The 16,756-nt window shown below is 37.6% G+C and overlaps 1 long non-coding RNA gene across 1 annotated transcript in view; it reads right to left on the bottom strand.

Moving 5' to 3' along the window:
- Positions 1–4,817: 4,817 nt before the first annotated feature.
- Positions 4,818–16,756, bottom strand: part of LOC122812366 — a 538,251-nt gene continuing 526,312 nt past the window's right edge. The window contains exon 4 of the long non-coding RNA XR_006366392.1: positions 4,818–5,113. This is a non-coding gene — a long non-coding RNA (uncharacterized LOC122812366). The remainder of the gene's footprint in view (positions 5,114–16,756) is intronic.

Here is a 16,756-nt window from a genome sequence, read left to right as displayed (position 1 = left end):
TGGGAAATGAGCAGTCTGGATTCAGATCTGGATGCAGCACAACTGACCTGATGTTGGCAGTGAAACAGATAGTTGAGAAAAAGCTAGAGCTGAAGAAAGAGTCCAATTGGGCATTCCTAAACTTGTGGAAAGCATATGACAAGGTCCTAAGAAAGCTGATCTTGGCAATACTGCAGTTGTTTGAAGTCCTAGAAACATTGTTAGAATTAGTGCTGGCTATGTACAAGGACACAATGACTCAAGTACGAACAGTGTTCGGTCTTACAGGGGGGTTCCAAGTTTGAGAGAGTATACATCAGGGTTCATCTCTGAGTCCACTGCTGTTCGTACTGGTGATGGACTACATTAGCAAACAGGTTGCAGAGGACAGATCAACAAAGTTGCTGTATGCAGATGATATGGCAATACAGGTAGACTCTGATCAAGAACTTCAGCAAAGGATAGAGGTATGAATGTAAAACTGAAGGCACATAGGATGAATCTAAGTACAGGTAAGACAATGGTAATGGCAACAAATTGGTGAAATCAGAAGAAGGTAAGAACTGAGATAGAAGTGAATATCGTAGAAGAGGATAATAACTTTAAGTATCTGGGAGTGGTGGTTGAAGAGAAGGGAAGAGTGAGTGAAGAGGTCAAAGCTAGAATCAGAGGGGCTGCAGCCAATTGGCATAGAGTGTCAGGTGTAATGTATGACAGAAGAATGCCAAATAAACTGAAGAGTAAGGTGTACAAAATAGTGGAGTGACCAGTGCTACTGCATGGTACAGAAACCCGGGCAGTAAAGGCGGAGCATATGAGGAAACTAGAGATGATGTAAATGATGTACCTGAGATGGGTGGTAGGATGTACACTGTGGGAAAGATGAAGAAATGAGGATATAAGAGCAGAAGCCAAAGTAGCTCCAATTGCAGAGAAGATCAAAGAGAACAGATTACAGTGATTTTGACACGTGCAGAAAAGCAGAATACAATCCAGTGAAGAAGATATGGGACAGACAGGAAGAAGGTAAGAGGAAATGAGGGCATCCAGCAAAGAGGTGGATGGACTGTGTGTGAGAAAATCTGCTCAGTCAGACATGAGTATCGAAGAAGGAAGGAGTGTAGCATTGAATCAAGAGAGATGGTGACAGTTAACACGACACCCCAATATCATACAGAAAATGGGAAAAAAGGGGGTTGTTGATGATGATGGTGATGATGATGAAATTAGTTTTCCTTTGAACAGAAGTTTTTTCTTATTTCTGGTAGAGAGAAAAAGGCTGGAAGATATATTTAGGGGGACACAATTGTAAGAGGGAAATAAAATGAGAATCATCATTATCATCATAAGAATCAATCCCCTCTTTTTCCATTTTTCTACATGGGTTGGATATTGCATCATCTGTTGCCATCTCTCTCAGTTCAATGCCACTGTCAAACCTTATCATCATGTCTTGCTGCCACAGATCTTCTGTCACACAGTCCATCCATCCATCCATCCATCCATCCATCCATCCATCCATCCATCCATCCATCTATCCATCTTTTTGTTAGTCATCCTCATTTCATCCTGCTGTCATCCTGTGTCTCTCAAATTTTCTTTACCAAATCATCTTCTGCTTTCCTGCACATGTACTCTAAACACCATAATCTATTCTATTTAACCTTCTCTGCAATTGGAGTTTAGCTGACATTCTTATTTCTTCATCTGTCTCACGGTGTGTATCTTACCACCTTTCTCAATCACCACATCTCCATCACCTCTAGCTTTCTCAACTGCTCTGCCTTCACTGCCCAGGTTTTGGAACCATACAGTAGCACTGGTTATGTTATCATTTTGAACACCTTACTTTTCAGCTTATTTGGCATTATTCTGTCATACACTACCCCTGACACTCTGTGCCAGTTGGCTGCAGCTTCCCTGATTTTTGCTTTGATCTCCTCATTCAGACTTCCCTATTCTTCAACCACTCCTGGAATATAAGTAAGCCAAATTGCACTACCCAAGTTTTACCTGGAGCTCTAGGATGGCGACAGTGTGATGCAAATGGAAGGGATAGTAACATGGAGAGATAATGAAACTGCTGATGGTAGGTATGCCAGGTTTCCCTATTATTTATCAGGGGTAATTTCAATGGTTTCTAACTACCCAATCTTATTTCATTGCTATTTTAGACAACTGCACCCATGCCCCTGCCAAAGCATGCACACACACATGCGCGCGCACACACACACACACACACACACACACACACACACACACACACACACACACACACACACACACACACACACACACACACACACACACACACACACACACGCACGCACGCACACACACACACACACACACACACACACACACACACACACTCAAAACCCACACTTCACATTACTTACCCTACTCCAGAAGCAGGTGCAGTAACAGTTCCTCTCCTGACCACTTGCCTAGTACTGTTCTTGTGTTCTAGTGGTGCACACTTTTTTCACTTTGTACTCCACATGGCATGTTAGAGCTATTCTATGAATCACAATATCAAGCTATTCTGATACCAGTAAAAATTCCTTGGGTGAAGCACATGGCTAATTAGCATTAGCCACATTACTGGGTTGGTGCATTTACATGCAGCCTTTGAGAAAAAGACTGTGTCACTTCAAAGTCTGGTGCCGTCATACCACAGTCTCTGAATTGCTCAGGTATAATACACTGTGTAATTCTGAGAGTACAGGATTCCAGAGCACATTATGCATTTTTGAGACCCTGAGCTGTTGGACATGCTCCACTTAAAGAAATCCCGATCCCTCAGAGCCACACGCTTCAGGGATCTAAACCTTGTCATCACAATGAATAAAACATGCTGGAGGGATAGGTTCCTGACCCAGAGACTCCCCATACTCTGGAATAGACTGCCCATACATGTTAAGCAGAGCGCCTCCTTGGCTCTCTTCAAAAGGAACCTTGACGATTGGATGAGAGATAGGAAATTCACCCCGGGGATCACATCAGTCGCCCTGCTAGACAGGGGTCCAGGGAAGTAAATATTGTGGGAAGAAATATCCAGGGAATTGTTATGGCTAGGCTTGTATATGCCCTAGGGCCGATAGCCTAGTATAACCTATGAACCTATGAATCCCTGCATGTATTTCTACAAAAATGGCAGTCAGTACTCTCACAGGAAAGTAATAGTAAGATATTATAGCAGATCAAGTAATTGAAAGAAATATGATCATGGATTTTTTTTTAATATCAATATTTTATTTGTTTATTTGCAGTTGTTTAACCAGAATAGTCCACTGGGCCAAAAGAACCCTTTTTCAATGGAGTCCTGGGGAGAAAAGCTCCAAACACAGATTACACAAAGATTACAGTGATTTACGTTTTAACATTTTCTGGTTATAAGACAGAACAAAAAATACTGAGGTTACAATCAAAAAATAAAACAGGAAAGCATTGCTCTAGTAGGATTAAAAATAGTACTTAGATGCAGTAGGCTTAGAAATTGCTAGATGTAAATAAGAAGTTATTTACTAGATCCAAATATGAATTTGCTATTTGGAATTAAAGAGATGGAAGACTGCAGGAAGTGGAGAATAGGTTATGAGGGGTGGGAGCAGGAGCATTCCCATATGGATGTTAGATGTGAGTGGAGCGATTTTTTTAAAGGATCGGAGGCTAGTGATGGTACGAATGGAGGGAGGGAGGGAGTTCCATAGGCGTGCTAGGGAAAAGGACAGGAGGTTTTGCCCTAGGGGGCGAAGGAGTCTGTAAATTTCTATTAGGTTTTGATTAGTAGATCTGAGAAGTCTTTGTGTGTGGTGCATTTTAAAGGTATTGGAGAGGGAGGGACAGAGGGATGGCTGGAAAATAAGTTTGTGTGCATAGGTGAGCTGAGTATAGGAGAGGTAGTTGGGAAGTTCAAGCCAATTTAGTTTGTGGAAAGGTGCACAGTGATGGATTGAAGATTTGTTACTAGTGGCAAATCTGGCTATTTTATAATAACACGAGGACAGTTTTGTTTTGAGACATGATTGTAGGTTTGTTAAAAGAGGGGCACCATAGAGAAGGGAGGGTAAGAGAAATGAGGTAGAGAGAGTGAGCTTAGTAGCTGAAGTGAGGTATCAATTGTGTTTGTAGAGCATGCCAAGTTTTTAGTGTTTTTTTTATGTTTAGTAGTAGATGGGAATTGAATTTAAGCTTGTCACTGATTTGGACTCCTAGTAGTTTGGTTTCAGATACCATTTCAAGAGGTGTATTATTTTGGCTGGTGATGGAGAATAGTTTTCTATCAAAGGAATTGGTTTTAGCAGGGGTAAATATCATAAGTTTTGTTTTAGCTGTATTGAGTGCTAAATGGTTGTCTTTCATCCACTGTTCTGTGGAAGAGAAGGCATCTTGAGTCAGCTTTAAGAGAGTTGGGATGGATGAGGCAGCACAGATTATTGTAGAATCATCTGCATATTGAATAATGTTAGCATAAGGAATTGAGCGGAAAAAATCATTGATGAATATATTGAAGAGGAGGGGCCCAATATAGAACCCTGTGGGACACCTGTGGGGGTGTTGAGGAAGGAGGAGGTGGCTTTTTTCAACTTGATAGCTTGTTGCCTGTTGGAGAGATAGCTGGTGGACCAATTGAGAGATGAAGGTGATAGGTTTAGGTTAGATAGTTTAGTAAGGAGTAGGTTATGAGAAATAGTGTCAAAGGCTTTACAGAGATCAAGCAGGATGGTAGTTACAGTGAAGCCAGAATCTCTAGCTTTATTCACAGTTTCAAGGAAGGATAGGAGGGCAGTCATAGTGCTATGATTGGGTCTGAATCCATGTTGGGTAGGAGTTAATAGGTTGTTGTCTAAGAGATAAGGAAGGAGTTGAAGATGGATACATTTCTCTAAGATTTTTGAAATGGGAGAGAGGGTGGTGATGGGCCGGAAGTTGGTAATATTAGTATTGTTGCCTCCTTTGTGCAGGGGAATAAAATACATCTCTGCAGCACAGTTATTAAAATCAAGACTGAAGACTGACTGTATGGGCATGAAATCCAGAGTGGCAGGTAGAAACTGGTGAAACCAAAGTACAGCTCTTTGCAGATAACTTCTAGTATTTCAGGAACAGGATTCCAGGCAGACGCAGATGTCTGTAAGAAAGAAAGGAGCAGATTACATTCCGCAGCCAACATACAGTATAATGTTACCCTTCACTTTTTCCATTAGTATTTCCTGTAATGTATTCATAGCCCCATCTTCATAATGTACAGTGTCTTGTTTATTTTCATCATGTCTGTTTCATAAATCTTCTCTAGTTTTTCCTTGTACTAGATAACAAAAGACTTTGATTGCCTAGTACAGAGATCATGTCAACACCTTAGCTGCCAAAATCTGACTTATTAACGTGCACATGTCATTCAAAGAGCAGAAACTGACATCTCATTCAAACACTGGCATAGAAAGCATGCTCTTTACCATAGAGGGATAGAACCTTTACTGTATCCACTTGACTCAAGATCAGTTAGCAGTCCTAGCACTGAAAGAGCTGATAGGGGGTGGAGAAGAATTAAAGGGCTGAGCTTTCTTGTTTTTGTAAATGTGGAAGGGGAGGGGTGTGTTCTTGTGTTTGAGCTGTTTGTTGTAGACATGGTGCAAGTGAAAATATTTCCTTCAAGGTGGTTTAGGGTTACCATAGACTTGTATGGGTCATTGGGGGGAGTGACTGTCCTGTGCAAGGCCCATTGAATGTCCAACTTCATTGGAATCACTAGACATGCACAAATAAACAGAAGGGTAACAAGTGAAAATCTTGCCCCTGGAACAGATGATGGCACCACTTTCAGCATGTTTGATTCTAACATATAAGGCAGGACAGATGGATAAGTGAAATGGCTGGGGGGGGGGTCTTTCTTGGTAGTTAAAAGGTTACCAGAACAAAGGAAAATTCTGACATACTAAATCTACACTACTAATGCATAACCCCCTCCACGTGTCAATACTGGGGCTGTCCCCATACCTGATGAAGTACTTATTTTCATTCAGAGGTCCTACTAATTTTTAGTAGATAAAATAATGGCAGATCAAATATTTCTCCAATGAATGTGATACCTTGAAGTAAAAGTATAAATATAGTAGGGAAGAGGCAATAGCCTTCATATGGGTGGGCAGGAGGCCCTGAGAAACAAATCTTAGACAAATGTATTAGAGCCTGATATTTCTATAGGTGGTTCCTACAGTACATTCTACTTCTAGGTATACAGTTCTGATGAGTGGATACAGATTGTTTGAACATTTCACACATCACACTATGTTGGCAATTATTAACAATGTATTGGAGGGCGAGGGAAGTATAATATTATAAAAGGGTTTACTGTAGGATTTCAGAAACAGTATAGTTGTTTTTATATAAATGTATACACTGTGTTAAATGTGTTCAAAGCATGGCCAGTGGTTTGGCATCTTAGATTTTTGATCATTTTTTCAGAAAGTTGTACATAAGTTCTTATCATGCATTATGATGACTTATACCTCAGTTATAATAGTTAGCCTTTTATGTTGCCCATCTGATTGCTAAAAGTATTATTTCACTAGATATCTGTTTTCTACTAAGGTACATTACAGGAGCATCTTTCTCCCCCTTTCTTGACTCAGAATAGCATTAAGTCCTGCATGTGATCCCCGGACTAATAGAAGAAGTCTTATTAGAAACATGCACGTATAAAATTTATTTCTCACCCCCTAATCACTTTAGCTGCTTAAAACACATATGCATTCTTTAGTTAATGCAACATGGCTGTGTTTTCATTTAACATCCTTGGTTAAAGGAATTTGCAAAGTAGTAAAGGAAGGTAGAAATAGCCTGCAGTATTCTATTGATCCACAAAGACTATAATTTTCTCTTTGTTTGAAGAACTGAAAGCTTATACTGTACTCCTGCTTTACTAACCATGAACTGTATATTTATTTATTAATTTGTTTATTTGATTATTTATTTATTTATTTATTATTTGGTTACTTGGGTAGGAGGACTAGTCCACAGACACTTTCAGCCATAACCCAGTCTCATTAGAGCAGTATGCAGTATAGTTCAACAAATTACAAGAAGACACTATGACTACATGCAGCTTAGGAAGATTACAATTGACCTTTCTTAATGGAAAAAACTTGAATACATGCCTCCTGTTAGAAAGAATTATATGTTTTACATTCTTTCTTTCCGAACCACTATTCATGCTTCCATTATGACTTGTAATAGCATTTATTAGATAACTCTAACACTCACATAGATCTTTATTAAAAACTACTGCATTATTTATATAAATGTTGACCTTGAATACAATTTTGTGACATCATGTTTTAGACTTTGAATATACTTTTAGGTGAAAATATAATAGAACAGCTGCATCTTAAATTTCAGTTTGTCAGTTCAAAGTGATTTTTCTCACATTTATATTTCCTCTTCACAGCCCACATTCACACACTGACATAACAGATTGGTGATCACTAAACTGTTATCAAGTCATAGCAGTTGTTTTTGACAGAAAAATGCATTGAAGTGTGGGTACTGTTATGTGATTTCAGTTCCCTGGCAAGACTATTATTCAGATTATACCTAATGAATGTCACTACTGTAGATATATATTGTAGATATTGTATAGATCAAGGATCTAGTACCAATGCATGTTATTGGGTTTATATTATTACCTTGAATGTTCAGAATAACAAATACAACTCCGTCAATACATAAACATCAATCTACACATTCAGCGAACTACCAAACCATCGAACTAGAAGACATCGAACGTGTTTGTTGTATAGCAGCGTGATAGTGAAGATAAGGAAATATATTCTTTTCCCACTGTAGTGCGGTCTCAGAGTTGATATATTTAAGTAGGGGAGTGTGGGGGGTGCAGGGGGGCTTGCCCCCCTGTAAAAAGTGTGTTAATATAGTTTTATTTAGTTGGGTTTCACTTACCTGAATGGCACTTTTGATGACGTAATGCATTCGATGTCTTCATTTTTGATGGTTTGGTAGTTCGCTGAATGTGTAGATCGACATTTATGTGTCGACGGAGTTGTATTCGTTATTCTGGACGTTCGAGGTAATAATATAGACTCCATGTTGTTATCCTGATAATTATGTATGTACCTACTAACAAAGCATGTTATTATCCTAAAAATATGTATGTGTTCTAACTTTGATTCAAGTGTTCTGAATTTATTACTGTTACCTTCTGTGTTTCTGAATTAAGCCGTGGTGGTGCAGGGGTAGCATTGTCACCTCACAGCAGGAGGTTCTCCCATTCGATTCTTGGCTGGAGCACCTTCTGTGTGGAGTCTGCATATCCTCCCTGCAATCGAAAGACATGTGTGAATGGGTGTGCCTTTGTTGAAGGTTGGGTGTCAAGCTGGCACCTAGGCACCGTAAAAATCTGCTGCCAATCATTAGCGGACTGGAGTTCTGCTGTGGCGACACCTAACTGGGAAAAGCCGAAAGAAAAACAACATTCTGTGTTTCTGAATTTATACTTTTGTGTGTTTAATTTATGCAATGCAATGCTTCTTTTGGAGCTTTTCTCCCCAGGCATCTGCTGAAAATGGACTTGTGTCCAGTTGGACTTTCCCAGTAAACAAATGTAAAATAAAAATAAAAATAAAAAATAAAAATAAAATTCTCACCTTCACTGACTAACATTCCACTCAAGAATAAACCACTTTGTGTTTGAGAACATCTTTAATAGCCAGCTTTGATCAAGTGAACAAAATTCTAGCTACAGTATAAACACACATCGATACACACACACACACACACACACACACACACACACACACACACACACACACACACACACACACACACACAGCTCCACATAAACTAAACTAATGATTGTTCAACTGCAATTATTTGCTGTCAAACACAGACTGAAAACCTAAAATAACCATTTTCTGAATAAAAGAATCTCAGATGTCTGTGTTTAAAGGAAAAATCTGGCTACAGTAAGACATCCCAGATTGTTTACAACCCTTTGCACATAGAAACAAATAATTTTTATACTCAACTGCCACCATGATCTTATTAATCAAGCTATAATAATATTTCATTGCTATTGTAAAATTCTGGACTTTTATCCCATCCATGTATGGCAAAGCCCCGCTATCCACCTTTGTAATGGGTGCTAAACCTAAACCTAATACACCCCCTTGTTCCAACCTTAATACTACACCTTATCTTAATCAAACCCTTCCAGTAACAAAGCTGCTATTCATACAAACATTGAATAACAATAACAAAAGGGTTATTGCTAATACTGGAAGAGGAAATAGTTTTCATTTCAATATTTTTTATTTAGTTATTTAGTTCATTCGATATCGTGTATGTTTGAACATATTTATGGCAGTGCTTATGTTCATTATTAAATATGTTCAATGATACATAAGAAAACTATATATATATATATATATATATATATATATATATATATATATATATAAATATATATAGCTTCAGTAGAGAGTTGATTATTTGAAACATCAATAATCCAAATGCAGCCTTCCAAAGTTTTTGGGTAGGAAAAATCATAAAGTTTAAATATGTAAACATTATACGTATTCACTTATTAGTGTTTTTTGAGCTTGTAGTCTGCTTGTGTGTGAAAACTATTCTTTATTGTCCACTGGAATCAGAGAATGACTGAAAAGTGTATTCCCTGCATGCAGAAAAAACAAGAAGTTTTTTATCCAGTTCAATTATATGTTTGATTATCTGAACAGTTTGATTATCTGAACTACCTGGGTCCCAATTAGTTTGGATAATCGACTCTCTGCTGTATATATACATATATATAGATATATATATATATATATATATATATATATATATATATATATATATATATTTACATATATATGGTTCTGTTATGTATGATTGCTTACTGCTGTAACTCAGTAATTACTCACTGAACTGATGGTGTAGATGTTTTTTATTGATATCAGAATGTTTTTACCCTCTGAGTTTGTTAATCATGTACTTCATTTTATGTTAATTCAAATTTCAGAATTATGCTGTATCTACGTTTTGTTCTTCTGCATGTCTTGTGCAATTGTGGAACTTTTCTCCCTGGGCCTCCACTGAAAAAGGTTTTGGCTAACCCGGTCAGAAATGTCAAATAAATAAATAAATAGAATATATGGATCTGTGTTATAATGCCGAAATCCCACAATGTCGAAACTTACAATGTTGACCCCAGAATGTCGAAAGTGCATATACATATATATATATATATAGAGAGAGAGAGAGACAGAGAGACAGAAAGATGGATAGATATTCACATTTATTTATTTTTTATTGATCAGGTTAGTCCCATTAGGCTACTTAGAATGAAGCCAATTTTCAGTGGAGGCCTGTGGAAAAATGCTCCAGATGCATGTCTTTGAATTGTGGGAGGAAACCTGAGCACCTGGAGGAAGCCCACATGAACGCAAGGAGGACATGCATGTTGAATCAGTTCATGAGCTAAGGCAGACGGTATGCAGACTAGAATGCAAATGTAGAAGATTGTGACTTCTCAAGGACAAGTTTTTTTTTCTGAGATCATCTGAGATCATTATTCAATATACCATTCTGAAATCACATGTGAGAAGGTAAAGTTTACTATGTGATTTCAGCTTCACTAATCATCTACCCATGCATTTCTAGTTTGTGGTCAGATTATGTATGTCAGCCTGTCTAATGGTGTGAAAAGCCTTTTGAGCCTCAGTATGTCTGGTGGCTGTGCATTTCATACCTTAAGCTTGATCATATACCTGTCACTTTTGTAATGTACTGTGTAGAATATCTAAGTCCAGTTATGTACTGGATCATGCAATAATCAACTAGATCAAGAGTATTTCTAGATTCATTAAAAAAGAATGCAATAACCCCATAAATGATCACTTACTGCAAAATCTCTATGATGTTCCTTATATATGAGATAATAGAAAATGTAGTTTATGACTAGCTAAATGCACATTTGATACTAACTGCTCTCTTAGATTATTATGGGTCTGGTTTTAGCTGCCAGTACAGCACTATGACTGTCTTGTAAGGGTTTTTTACTGACCTCATTTATATCTATATTTATATGTATATTTACATTTGCAGTCCATTCTGATCTACTTTGATCTCCCAGCAGCACTTGAAGCAGTGGTCCAGTGGATGGTGACTGAGGATCTATGAATCTACTATGGTTTCTCTTTCACCATCTTTGAAGGGTTGACCTTTTACCTTTTAGGGTGCTCTCATCAGTTTATGACAGGTGTTAATTCATCCATAGATAACCCCTGAATAGAAATGCATATTCCTGTGTTGCTCATTTTATTTATGTTTTCACTGTCTGCAGTCATTTAGAAGAACCTTTCATTGATTTCTTGTTTGTGGATGACATTTGTTCAAACTCTGAAGCAGAAATCACATGAACTGCAATGATTTCATGGTAACCTCTGAAGAAGATGGGGAATTAGTTTTTCCTTTCCCAAGATATAAACCTAGATGTCAACTGTGACAATGGCATTATTTGGTAACGTGATCAAAACTCACTAACAATCAGGAGGTTTCCTCTGAATACACTCTTTCCTTGAACACTCAATGGGTAGTGACTTTTTATTATCGGATCACATTGTCATTAATGGCCAGATTAATGTGTACTTCTATTTTTAAGAGGTATCCCTTTATTTAGTGATTATCCTTTAAAATGCTGGGCTGCAGCTGGACAATCTCATGTTTTGTTGAAAATGCCTTTTTATGTGGCACAAAAGTAGAAGTAGCATGGGGCAACATTGTTTCCATGTGGGTTATGTATCCAGCTGGCATAGGGCAAACCCAGTATGATGCAGACATTATGTTGTGGAACATTGATTTTTAAAGGTTGGAAGAAAGAGAAAGAAAAGATAATAATTAATATTAATGAGTAGAATTCACTTTTGTTACATAGCTGCACAAATCCTAGTCAAGCAAAGTTCCTGTGTCATTATGTAAGAGAAACTTTTAATGCAATATTTTGTTGCTTTCTGTGACATCTTTTACTAATTTATCCTCAAAAGAGAACATCTAACTGGTTAAGGCTTTTGAGTGCTAACACAGTTGCCTGTACGTAACCACCTATCTTGGTCTGTATAATTATACATGTGCAAAATCCAGTTGCTTTCTTTGTACAGTGCAAAGACTGAGTCACTAGTTAAAACTTTTGGTACTTTTCCATTACCGGGACAACAGCTCTAACGCGCAATGTTCGCACAGCTGTCAGCCCTGAAGCGGTTGTTACAGCAATTTCTAAGAAGTCATCTGGTGTTTTTAGTATGTTTAGAAAATGCAATTTAGTTAAGCAGTTTGCCAGAAAGTCAGGAACAATTTTAACAATGAACGATGGCTGTATTGTTGCTCAAATACGTAAATTTGACTCACCACACCGCAAAGAATCCAAGATGATGACAGAGAAGGTATACAAATTAAATCATAGTATGCCGCAAGAAGAACTGCTTTATTAAAAAAGTTTATTAAAGAAGTTTATTAAAGGGCATGGCACAAGCAGGTGACAAAAGGTATGGTTAAGCAGAATTTGGCAACAAAACCTGGTTAAAAGTAGAAATAGGTGTGCTTCTTTATTTCTGCTGGGTGTGTGACAGATGTAACTGATGAAAATTATTTTAATTCTAACTATCTGCATCTATGACTTTTAATGGGAATTCTGTTGTCTTTTTTCTAAAGAAGTGTTTGTTAAAGAAAGCCATAGAAAGTCTTGTTTTCAACCGTCGTAAGCCAGCTCAGTTCATACTTAAGAAATGAAAGAGAATAAGATATCTATCTTGGTTTTGTAAAGGGCAAAGACTCAAAGCCAAAAAATGTGTTAAATGGACAGACTTTCCTTGCTGGACAATGCAAGTTGGTAGTCAGACATCCAAACACATAACAGAAAAGTACCATAGATAACATTATCATCAAATAAAAACATAACCATGCTTTTAAGTGAGTTAGGAGATTGGTCTGTTTCAAAACAATCAGTTCAGGGCTAACAGCTGTGGGATCATTGCATGCACCTGCTAGCACGTTACAAGTGTTGCCCCGATAACGGAAAAGTACTGAATTTTTAAACCAGACTTCTCTTCTGTATTAGTCCTTTTAGACATATATATCTTAATTTGGATGCAAATATCTCTTGCAATGGCCTTCATTCCTCAAGTTACAAAAGGTTACCCAATACTGTATTCAGAGAAAGATCCCTCAGACTGTTTCTTCTGCTGCACTTTAAGCATGTGCAGTAACTGCATTATTTCACAGATGACTCTGCTTAACACTATTAAAGTTGCAGTTTAGGCAGGCTAGACCTTAACCATATTCTACAGTCCACATGTTGGCAATGGATGCATTTTTCTATATCCTGTGTAACAGTACAGTAACTTCAATCAACTCCAACTTCCCTTAATATATTTACTGGTACAGTAGCTACATAACATCTCATGATATTCCAAATGCACAGACCGTAAATTGAGGCTATTGAAGCTGTCCACATACAAGCCACAATAAATTCAAGCCTCTCATAACTAAAGCTAAAAATCTGGTAGTTGGAACAGGGAGCTATAATTCCTCTGCTACAAGGTTTGCTTCCCTTCAGCCCTCATTTGCCTGATGTGTCACTTTGAACAAATCACTTAACTCACTTAACCAGACATTGCTTCCTGAAAAGGATCTGTAGGCCTACCTGATTACAGATAGGTATTACTACTAAGAAAGGAGGTCTGGCATAATGTTTAAGGTCTTTACCTCACAGATACAAGGTACAGGGCTTGATTTTGACTTCCAGCTATTGTCTAATGTTGTAATAGTTTGCACATTGATAACCTAATATTTATATATAAACCAAAACAGCTGTCATTTCAGCCTCAACTACTGACTCCTTATGCCACCGATACAGTTATTAGATAGTCACTTAAACTCAAAACTATATTCATTCATTTGAGCCTTAGTTAACTGTGAAAACATTAAATGGCTGATTGCATCCATAAACAAAGTCTGTACTACTGCCCTCTGTAATCTTTTATCCATTATAATAACATTTTCTTAGTTCCATTTGTCACTCTCCTAAAGTAATGTGTGCTTTACACATTTAATACCAATATACAAACTCTCAGATTCTTATGACTTGCTCTCCTCTTCCATATTCCTTACATAAACTCCTTAACTTATATTCACCATAATAAAAGGTTTCTGACATATTTTTTGTTTAATCTGTTGCACATAGCTGATTTATTTGTAACTAGTAAATGAACCTCATCCGTCTCTTTCAGTCTTGCAACAAGCTTTACAATGCAATCAGACTCACATAAGTTTTGCATGTTCCCTTTTCTTGTCAGTCTCACATCCTGGCACCCTTTGCTGACTCTGCTTATTTCTATATTTACCATAGATCTTCTTTGAGTTTCTTAAAAAACTGAGCCCACCCCAAAAAAGATCTGATAATGTGTTCACCTAATAATGGATCATAAATATTTTCCTGCATTTTCTTCTGTCACTACATCTAATTTTTAGTTCTTATTATCCTCTTTTCTTTATATGTTCAGATGTTTAGTAGTACAACAAATACAATAAATAGCTTTTTATATAATCCCCTTACCTTCAGCATACCCAAATGCACAAGTCACTTGACACCCCCTGGATACCTTGGAGGTGTCTTTCTCATTTCCTGTTTAGAAGGCGGTCATCCATAAAGGCCTTCATCTCTTCAGTTTACTATTCCTGTAGTCTATTAACAAGCTCACCCCAGAAATCATAACAGCCTTACTGTTCTGTCATTTTGTCATGGTTTTCATCTTCCCATCCAGTATTTACTATCTTAGATTACTACCTTAAAGCAGTCCTACTTTCATATCATATACTCATCTAGATATGTACTAGCAGTTCAGACCAGTATCTGCAAGATATTATGCTGAGTAGAATAAATCTTATATTCACCTTATGTCTCTTTCATGGCATTGACAACCCTTTTACTTTTTAAACCAAACCTAGAGAACTTTCAGTGTTGATGGTTTCTGTCTCTGGCTCCACACTGACAGAGTGGCTCCTCTGAGGCTGAATCATTTATACATCTCAGGCATCAACCCAAATTTAAGAAGCTGCTTTAGTATAATTACCAGTATTAACTATATACAATGCAGGGCCTCAGACAGGAATATGTTCAGAACTATCTATCACATCAAAAATTTGACAGGTACTGCAGATAAACTCTACCAGCTAAATGTTAATCCTTATATAACTCACTGTCTCACAAACAACATCAAGGAAATTAGTGTACATGGCTCTCACTCCTTCAAAAGACCTGTCACTAGTGGTTTACACCAGTGCTCTTTGATTGGGCAACTCCTCTTTGGCATTTACTGCTCAGCGGTCAAAGCTAAAGTTAAGAGTTTATGGCTGACCAAGTCTGAAGATGACTGCAAACTTCGTGGCATCATAAACTCTCCAGAAGGAACCAAGATCCTCCAAGTGGACATTTCCCAAACAAATAGCTGGTGTCATAACCATGGACTAAAACTAAATGTCCAGAGATATATGATAGTCTCCTTTGGAAAGCATGATGTCCTCTGCAACTATCACATCAAAAACATACCCCTGAAAGTCAATCTGGTAGCTTGGGACCTGAGAACCTATGTGATCAAGAAACTGTCCTTCGATTACCATTTGTCCACTATTGTAAAAAAAGTATTTTTTTCATTATACGGCTTATTAGCAAGTGTATAGTGCCTAGGTCCAGGGATGTGATCACTCCACTGTATTAAGCATTTATTAGGCTGATGTTTGAGTATTATACCCCTTTGGTATGTACCTGCCCAAATACTTAAAACAACTTGAATGACCACAACACTTTCTCACCAATAAAATCAAGGTCTAAGTCATAAAAGTACGCAGACCATCTCAGTGCCTCATCTCTCTTCTCAGTATTAAACAGGCTACTGAAGAGGAATCTTTGCCCCACATACAGAACTTGCACAGACCCTATTATCTTAGACTTACTGCACTTCAAGTCCAATGGTGGCATAAACACCCACTCAAGAGATCTTAATCTCTTCTACAACATAAACTGCATATGTTGGAGGGATAGATACATATCAAAGAAAATGCCACCTCTTTGGAATCACCTTCCACTTCACATAAAACAAAGTACTTTCTTTACTCTATTCAAATGTTTGTTTGTGTCTTTTGGCTTAACCCGGTTAGGGGTCACCATAGCGAAACTCCGGTCTGCTGATGATTGGTAGAAGATTTTTACGTGCTGAATTACCAGTCCTGATGCACAACCTTCAACGAAGGTACGCCCCTTCGTGCCTGTCTCCCCACAGAAGGCGCTTTAGCTGAGAATTGAATGGACAACGTCTTGCTGTGATTCGACAACACTACCACAGCACCAATTTGGACAAATGGATGGGAAATCACAAATTGACCATTGGTTTACCATCTTTGTCCCTTATGGATAGGGGTAACATGTAACTGTTATGCCAAGCAATGGGTCATTCACACTTACTTTACAAAGGCTAAAAACTTCATGGGAATGGAGGGCATTTTTTTCTAAATAGTCTTTACAAATCAATAACCTAATAAGTATATATGAACCCTGAAATGATACGTAGATGCATATCTGTTAATTTTGAATTATCCAACGTTCTAGTCTGTCTAATTCTATCAGATTATTTTGCTGTAGTCCCCATAATCTAGTCTTAGTAACCAGATATTAAACAGATGACATTTCTTTTTTTTTCAAAACAGG

The sequence above is a fragment of the Protopterus annectens genome, chromosome 1.part1 (genome assembly GCF_019279795.1).
Source record: "Protopterus annectens isolate FY-2018-M chromosome 1.part1, PAN1.0, whole genome shotgun sequence".
Classification (NCBI taxonomy): Eukaryota; Metazoa; Chordata; order Ceratodontiformes; family Protopteridae; genus Protopterus; species Protopterus annectens.
This window is presented reverse-complemented; position numbering and strand designations above follow the sequence as displayed.